Source organism: Amblyomma maculatum, chromosome 11 (assembly GCF_055883805.1).
Source record: "Amblyomma maculatum isolate TAMU_Amacu chromosome 11, ASM5588380v1, whole genome shotgun sequence".
Taxonomy (NCBI): domain Eukaryota; kingdom Metazoa; phylum Arthropoda; class Arachnida; order Ixodida; family Ixodidae; genus Amblyomma; species Amblyomma maculatum.
In genome coordinates this window covers 139187438-139196608 of record NC_139354.1, presented here as the reverse complement: position 1 = coordinate 139196608, position 9171 = coordinate 139187438, and the positions used below count along the sequence as shown (strand labels likewise).

The window sequence follows — 9171 nt, the reverse complement described above, 5'->3', positions numbered from 1 at the left end:
TGTAAGGCAGGTTAAGGCTTGAAGGGGAGGAAAAGCTTTCAACGAATGTGTCATTCAGCACGGAAGCACAAAGATTACTGGGAATAAGTTTACTGGAGGCATCTTGTAGTCTAATTAATGGAACATTCGCCTCGTGTATAACGGGCCAGAATTTTTTAACACTCGTTTTCAAAATAGTTGGTAATGTGGCAGACAAAAAGTTATTTTTTGTTAGTTTCATCGCGTTGACGTAAGCGTCGGAAGCAGACTTGTACTTCGCCCATCGCGTGTTAGATGGTGAAAGCTTCGCGTGGCGGTATAAACGTTTCTTTTTGTTAGATAGTCGTCTGATGTAAGAGTTGTGCCAAGGTGCTTGTGGATTAGAGGTGACGATGCGCTTAGGGATATACTTATCAGTTAGTTCGTGAACCTTCGTTTTGAATGATATCCAGTTTTGCTCGACAGAGCAGTAGTCAAAGTTTGCAATAAAGTAATCAACAAATATGCCCAGTTCATGGTTAATAGCAGCAAAGTTGGCGCGATTGTAATCTAGGATGAATTTTTTTATTTTTTCCGATTTTTTACGTGGTATATTAATGAAAAAATTAAGCAGGACATGATCACTGATGCCTGGAAGATGTGTTATATCAGTAACTAACTCTGGATTATTTGCTAGAATTAGATTAAGAATATTCGAAGCGTTATTTAGCGTCTTAGTGGTTTTTGTTACTAACTGAGTTAGTGAAAATATGGTTCATAGTTGTAAGAATTATTTAGCTTGATACGAGGGGGGAGATGAAGAAGGCGGCTGAGCAGTCCATAAAATAGTTGGAAAATTAAAGTCCCCGAGTAGAAAAAGTGGTGATGAAGGAAATCGTGCGCGAACAAGATTTAGAGCATCATGAAGGTCGTTAGTGAATGTAGACGAATAAGTGGGAGAACGGTAACAGACGCCAATAATCAATTTAAGATGACCTATCACTATCGACACAAAAATTAGTTCTAATTCGCTGAGGACAGGGATAAATGAAGATGGAATGTCTTTAGAAATCGCAAGTAAAGCACCGCCGCCACGTTTGGCTCGTACTATCGCAACGATATACCAAGTAGCGATGAGCGTTGTGGAAAATTTCGGAATCTGAAACACGCGTTGGAAGCCAGGTTTCCGTTAGCGCTATGATGTCAGCTGAGCATGTGTATATGGCACAGGATAAAGAAGTGTGCTTGTTAAGTAGGCTGCGGACGTTAGTATAAAGTACAGATATCGACTGTCCCCTCGCGATTCCCTAGAGTGAAGCGGAAGATCCAGCCACAGAATCCGATCCAGACGATTCGCCACGTGCCACGATTTCTTCATTTTCTTCACGATTCTTCGAGATTTCTTCAACAGTGTCCGTGGTAGGGTTATGCATGAAGCATTTTGTATTGATGTGAAGCTTGTTATAGCGTATCTTAAAAGAGCGAGGGCCAGCATGATAATTTCCGAAATCAGTTTTTTCCGAGCATGGCGCGTAGCCGGTGAGAAATCTTCACTGATAGTGATGTTATCCGTTTTTAGTTGGTTACGAAGGGTTAATAACTTGTCTTTCATTTTAGTGTCAGAAATTATAGCTATGATTGGTCGGCACTTGCCGTCTGAAAAAACACCCAGGCGATGTGCACGCTTAATTGGACTCGAGGGGCGTACTTCGACAATCTTAGTCAAGGCTTCCAGGAGTTTAGATTCAGTATCTGCCCAAGTCTCTTCCTCATCGGGTATACCCCTGAATATTAGATTTTCACGTCGCGATCTATCTTCGGCTTCATCAAGGCGAGACTGCAGCAAAACATTTCGAGTACGTTGATCTTCTACAGATTTCTTTAAAGTTGAAAGTTGCCGATCCATGTCGTTGAATTTCTCTGTCTTTTCTCGAGTTCATCAAGCCTCTTGTGCATGCCAGCTAACTTTGAATCAGTGTTCTTCTGACTACTCTTAATGTCTTTAATATCAGAGGCTAATTCGGCCTGATCTTTCGAGCTTTGCAACGTGCGAGAATGTACAGCCTTGGTCAAAAAACTTAAGGCCGCTGCGAACAGCCCGGGAGCGGTTGCTCTCCGCTATCGCGGCGCTGCCACCGCCGGCGCGCTTCGCCGCTCGCTGGCGCCTAGGATAAACAGGGCGAGGGAAGCATCTCTCTCGCTCTCAAGCATCCTTTGATAACAGCGCTCAGGAAAAACTAGTGCGGCGTTCGTTCTGCCCGCTGCGAGCTCTTCTTGCGGCCGCCGTGATACGGCGCTTCGTGCGAGTAAATGCGGTGGCCTGAGCGAGATTCCAGGTTTCTATGCAGCGCATTAAAGACCATTTGCAAACCTCTTGAAGTAAGCTTCTCTGCACAGCGAAGACCCCTTTAACATGACGGCCGAACCTATTCTGGAGCAGCGCTGGAGACGTCTTTTTGCCGCTTTTCGATGGAGGCGAAAAGCAAGGCGCCTGTGTGCTGTACGATGTCAGTGCACGTTGAAGAAACCCAGGTGGTCGAAATTTCCACAGCCTCCACTACGGCGCCTCTCATAACCTGAGTCGCTTTGGGACGTTAAAAACCCATAAACCAAACCCAACCAAACTTCTGCCCGATTGATAGGCCGCGCCGCAAGAGTAAAGGGGATTTCGCTACTCAGGAAAGGTGACTTTCGATGTTTTGCAAAGGGTCAATTATGTAAAAATTATCCTAATCCGTGCAATTTTCGTGCAATTACCCAACACATTCCAGGGCGAGGGTGCTCACATTATGCTTTTAGATCTGCATTTTGAATACACTTCTCAGTGCTCCATAGCGTTGAACCAGGTTGTATTTATAATCTCACAGTATACTCTCATAGTGTATTTATAATCCCATAATTAATTTACAAAGGAGTAGGAGCAGTAATTTTGAAAACAATGGCTCTCTTCGGAAAGGACTTGTAACCACCATTACTATATTTCAAATACGTAGCGGTGCTGTCGTTTTTACGGGTCCACTGGAAGAGGTATTTCGGATATGGTGTACTCAGGCGTCGACCGTCGCTACGAGAAATGGCTTCGAAAGACACCTTTTTTTTTTTTTTAAATTGGATCACCTAGCATCTTTTCAAGTAAAGTAGTTGTCTTTGCTAATTGTCAATCAAACATGAGGGTAAGCTACAATGCCTCGGGGAAATCAAGCACCAAATCAAAATTAATGCCTTAAAAACATGCCCCCCTTCCACCTCTCCCGGGATTTCGTCGAGAGATGCAGGTGACACTGTGAAGCTTATGCTTTTGTTTGTTCGTTTGTTTGTGGGTTTTAACGTCCCAAAGCAACTCAGGCTATGAGAGACGCCGTAGTGGAGGACTCCGGAAATTTCGACCACCTGGGGTTCTTTAAAGTGCGCTGACATCGCACAGCACACGGACGCCCCTTCGTTTCGCCTCCACCGAAACGGGGCCGCCGAGGTCGGGATCGAACCCGGGTACTCTGGCACAGTAGACGGGCGTCTTACCACTGCACCACCCCGGCGGGGCGAAGCTTATGCTTTCTTGATTAATTTGACACATGTGACATTAATGATGACAAATACGAGCTCTCATAATGGTTAATAGTTAATACAAACAGCGCCAACAGTCAGACACAAGACAAGAAAGCACAGGACAAGCGATGAACTCACAACTAAGCCTAAGCCTTTACTCCAAGGCCCAGAGAAAAACACACAAGAAGAAAAAGAAGCAGTCACCTGAAACAGACCCTGGGTTCGCCTGCTACATAAAAAAATTATTCAAAAAAGAAACCTCTTCACTTGAAGGAGACACTGAAGTCTTGCTGACACACTTAATGTCCTTCGTAGTAAAATATGCTTCGACTAGTTCCCTAGTCAACTTTTCTTTGTGGCGATACAAAATCCTAACTTGGTTGAATAGGGGCGCACACTTCTTTTCTTTCTTCATTGCTTTACAGGAATGGCAATGCGAGACTAGAAAGGTTGTCTCCTTTCCACTATCCAAGTTATTCCGGTGTTCCATCAGTCTCTGGTTGATACAACGCCCTGTTTTCCCTATATAACAGGCTTCACAAGAGAGTGGAATTCTGTACACAACAACAACTTTGCATCTAACATTATATAGTATAGCATTCAACTGCTGAAGTCAGATCTTAGCTACGATCCTCGCAAAGTGCTCGTCTTCGAGCATACACAAGACTATACATTGCGCTGTCCTTTTAACTTGGTCTCAAAAAATAATATCTGATGATTACGATACTCGGAATAGCCGAATTTGAATGCGGCGCGTTTGACAGTGGTCGCCACAGACCACCCCCAATCATACAGCATACGCCGCAAATGACATGATTGCCGGCCGGGTGGCTTCTGTTTCGCCATCGTATCGTTCGCGCTGCGCTCGCTGCACTCCTCAGTAAACTATGAGCAGGTGATAGCGCGCCATGCAAGGTCCATAGCACCGTAGAATTGACTTCTTCCATCCCTTTCCTACACGTTCCTCCTCGCGCTCTTCGCTCTTATCGTTCTGACTTTTGTTGTTGGCTTTAATCTGCCATGTTCGCTCTTTTTCATTCACTGACCCGGCTCGTTTTGCCGGTTGGTGAAACCGGCGACAATGGCAACGGCGACGGTGCCACTCAGCCCACCAACGGGCAACACAAAGTAGTGCTGTAAAATGATTTGCTCATCACAGTCAAGCGGCGAACTCGTAGTTGTCTGTCGTGCGTAGTTGTGGTTCGGCATCTGGGAATAAAATCATCGGACACGCATGCGCAGATTCGTATAAAAGAAGTCAAAAACATGACGCCGTCTTTTTCTCCTGCCAAATTATTTTGTTTTTGCGCGCCCGCTGAGTACGCGATAAGTTCTCTTCGACAAGTCAGAGGCAACCCGTCCACGCATCGGTTCGCTGCCGTCAAGAGAGGAATGGTGCGAATCAACCACGAGAAAAGGCTTAGAATAATAGGCCTTGCTATTGGAGGAATGAGCCGACGGAATATCGCCAGGACCGTGGGTTGTAGCAGATGCTCTGTTGACCGCATTGTCTGTGCTTATCGAGATGAGGGACGCGTTGAAGACGCGCCACGAGGAGGAAGGCCTCCTGCTACGACAGCTGAAGAAGATCTGCTAATCGCCGCCACGATTAGCAGATCTTCTTCAGCTTTGACGAGAGCTAGGATTGGCAGCGTCTATCCCAACCATTCGCCGCAGGCTACGCGCAGCGGGGCTTCGTAGTCGTGTTGCGTGTCAAAGGCCTCGACTCACTGAGAGAGAAACAGCAACCCGTTTACAGTTTGCTCGTGAGCATCAGGTTTGGGGTTCAGACGAGTGGAAATCCGTCATTTTCAGCGACGAGTCGACGTTCGTCACCCGCTGGGATCAGCAACAACGTGTATGGAGAATTGTCGGGACAAGGTAAAAACACCTTTATATGTTAACAAATTTCTAATGACTGCTCAAATGTATCGGTCGAGTAAAAGTGGTATGAGCGTGAAGTAAAATACTTTGAATCCAGACGTCGAATAAATTCCGTTTAGGGATTCTTGTGCGTATAAGGTTTTGAGAATGCATTTTAAATGATGTGAGTGTTCGGGAAAATGTTCGAATTGAAAGAAATGGTGTTTAACAGATACCGGAAGAGTGAGCCTGTGCGGCCCTAGAGAACGTGCTAGTTAAATGGATCTTGAAAGGAAGAATAATCATTTTGGACTTTCAACCAGTTGTTTCAGATTGAATCCCACTGTTCTAAACTCGTTTTACCAATTGATTTGTTCCAGATATGAGCCAAGATATACCCAGCAAGTTGCTGCCAGTGGACGATGTGGAATCAGCGTGTGGGGAGCTATTGCTCATGATCGACTTGGACCGCTACATCGCATCGACGGCATCCTGACTTCATATGAATATTTAGACATAATTCAGCAGGTGTTATTGCCCTATGTTCTTGAGGGACCGTTTCACGACGGTCTCTTTGTCTTTCAGCACGACAGGAGCCCTGTTCACACGTCAAAGTAAGTACAACAATTTTAGGCTAGCCTCAGCTGCTTGGCCCCTTGACGTCGCGAGCGAAGTGAAAAAACAAAAAGAAAGAAAGGATACATATGAAACAAGTTTTATTTTTTGGTTTACAGAATTGTTTCAAATGAACTTAGAGAGAGGTTATTGCGATTTCGGCAGCTACATTATTAAACAGGGTGGACAAGTTATGATCAATAAAACTTAAATGATTTAACTAATCAACTGTTTATTGTTTTCTATAGGAGCCAACGTCAAAATTAAAACTTGATGATCGTCATTATTAAATGGGAGCGTTGTTTTCCGGTTTCCAGAACTGGCCTTGTAGCTCAAATTATTTGATGTCAAAAGTACGCGTTTTCTTTGGCCACTAAAGTTCACTTTCCGCGTTGTAGTTATTAAGTATGTAAAAATGTTTTATTAGTAAAATCTTTGTTCCTGCATTTTATTTCATTGGCCCGACCACCCCTTTTTTTTAGGCTGGTCCGCTCTACTTTGGATGATCTTGGCGTCCAGACATTGGAATGGCCACCCAAGGGAGCGGATATTAATATCATCGAGAATGTCTGGGGCCTGATGAAGCGCCGCATCTCGCGGCGTACTCTTCAGGCCGAAACAAAGGAGGCCCTTTGGGCTGTCATCCACGAAGTGTGGGAGGAACTCAGGAGTGACAGGAGCCTCACGTCGCGTCTGTACGCCTCACTTCCAGGACGCATTCATGACATAGTCGAGGCACAAGGCGCCTTCACACGTCATTAGTGTCACCTTTCGTTTCGAAAGCTTACACACGATAGATTCTATTTTCTCTCAAGAACTTTCTTTTATTCCGCCGTACAAAATAACAGTGATCTTTTCTACTTTTGTATTGTTTGTGAGAAAAATGAAAGCACCCACTTCTCATCTCTGCCACCATCTTCTCAAAATTTTCTTAAAGACATAAGAGTAGCAAAATAAGTCGTTTCAAGAACCTACTACGGTGTCGCAACACTGTTTTGGTAGTCTTGCAACCCAAGTAATTTTGGTTTTATCGCAATTAAAGAAATTGTATTCCTAATACAGAGTATGAGAGCGAACCTGCAAAATGGCCTGCCAATATAAATATAAGACACCCTGTAGCCCTTCGGTGAGCTCTATGTTAAAGTACCCCTGTAGGACAAACCATCATCCGCCTATCTACTTTCACTGCAAGGCAAAGGCCTCTCCCATACCCAGCTGCTTAACCATGAATTTAACCGGCCAATTGTGGCCAGTTCCCTTCTGCATACATATCTCGTTTGCCCGCGTGACTTTCTGTCACTCCTTTGCTACGCTTCCCTTCTCCTGGAACGCACTCCGTTGCCTTAATCGGCCTCCAATCGCCCTACTATTTCGAAGCGTGTGCTGAACGTGCCCATTTCTTCTTGATTCAGTTATCTGTAATATTTTTCCTCCTGCTTCCTTCACAAAAAAATGAATCAAAGTAGACGAGCAGAATACAAAAATAAAAGAAAAATTACCACTCCTCTCCGCCCTTTCCTGCTATATTGCGTTGTATCAAATTTCACGGCTGCTCAGGAAGCATCTCGCCCAGGCCATCGCATTTACTCGCAACAACCGCCGTATCACGGCGGCCGCAAGAAGAGCTCGCAGCGGGCAGAACGAACGCCGCACTAGTTTTTCCTGAGCCTCGTGTACACAGACTTTTCCTGAGCGCTGTTATCAAAGGATGCTTGAGAGCGAGAGAGATGCTTCCCTCGCCCTCTTTATCCTAGGCGCTAGCGAGCGGCGAAGCGCGCCGGCGGTGGCAGCGCCGCGATAGCGGAGAGCAACCGCTCCCGGGCTGTTCGCAGCGGCCTTAAGTTTTTTGACCAAGGCTGTACATCCTTAAGCAGCTTAAACATAACTTTCATTGGTTCGGATGGATTGTCTGGCAGGGTTATCTATATCAAGGGAGGTCTCGGAGCGAGTCATCGGACCCGGGTTAGATTCGATGTCGCCAGAGCGCAAAAGCAGAGAGATCATTGAAATTCATTCACAAGCAACATGAAAGCACACCCGGGGGCACGGGAAGAAAAGTAAACAGCGATCGTCGCATTTCCTAGCGTGCAAAGGATAGTGCGTGCCAACCTGCACGGTAAAGAAGCGAAGCATTGGAGGCATGCCGATGTCACTGTTCCCGTGCCCACTGAAGGGAAAGCCAGCGTGTTGTCGCTTTAAATCCGGTGTGGGTGGTGATGCCATCGTCGATGACGATTCGATGAGCAGGAAAGCCTGGCTGTGTGGAACGCTGCAGTTGCCGGCGAACCGAAGCCCAGATCTTGCAATCACCGGACCAGGGAAAAATGTCGAGTCAGTACCTGCAGCCGGTGAAGTTCATATGGCGAGCGCCAGCATAGCCTGCACGGTAAAGAAGCGAAGCATTGGAGGCATGCCAATGTCACTGTTCCCGTGCCCACTGAAGGGAAAGCCAGCGTGTTGTCGCTTTAAATCCGGTGTGGGTGGTGATGCCATCGTCGATGACGATTCGATGAGCAGGAAAACCTGGCTGTGTGGATCGCTGCAGTTGCCGGTGAACCGAAGCCCAGATCTTGCAATCACCGGACCAGGGAAAAATGTCGAGTCAGTACCTGCAGCCGGCGAAGTTGATATGGCGAGCGCCAGCATAGCCTGCACGGTAAAGAAGCGAAGCATTGGAGGCATGCCGATGTCACTGTTCCCGTGCCCACTGAAGGCAAAGCCAGCGTGTTGTCGCTTTAAATCCGGTGTGGGTGGAGATGCCATCGTCGATGACGCTGGACGGGAGTGGACGAGGGATTCGATGAGCAGGAAAGCCTGGCTGGGTGGAACGCTGCAGTTGCCGGTGAACCGAAGCCCAGATCTTGCAATCACCGGACCAGGGAAAAATGTCGAGTCAGTACCTGCAGCCGGCGAAGTTGATATGGCGAGCGCCAGAATAGCCTGCACGGTAAAGAAGCGAAGCATTGGAGGCATGCCGATGTCACTGTTCCCGTGCCCACTGAAGGGAAAGCCAGCGTGTTGTCGCTTTAAATTCGGTGTGGGTGGTGATATCATCGTCGATGACGCTGGACGGGTGTGGACGAGGGATTCGATGAGCAGGAAACCCTGGCTGGGTGAAACACTGAAGTTGCCGGTGAACCGAAGCCCAGATCTTGCAATCAACGGACCAGGGAAAAATGTCGAGTCAGT

The 9171-nt window shown here is 46.6% G+C and overlaps 1 pseudogene; it reads right to left on the bottom strand.

Moving 5' to 3' along the window:
• Positions 1 to 1265: 1265 nt before the first annotated feature.
• LOC146175070 (uncharacterized) lies at positions 1266 to 7986 on the bottom strand (annotated as a pseudogene).
• Positions 7987 to 9171: the final 1185 nt, after the last annotated feature.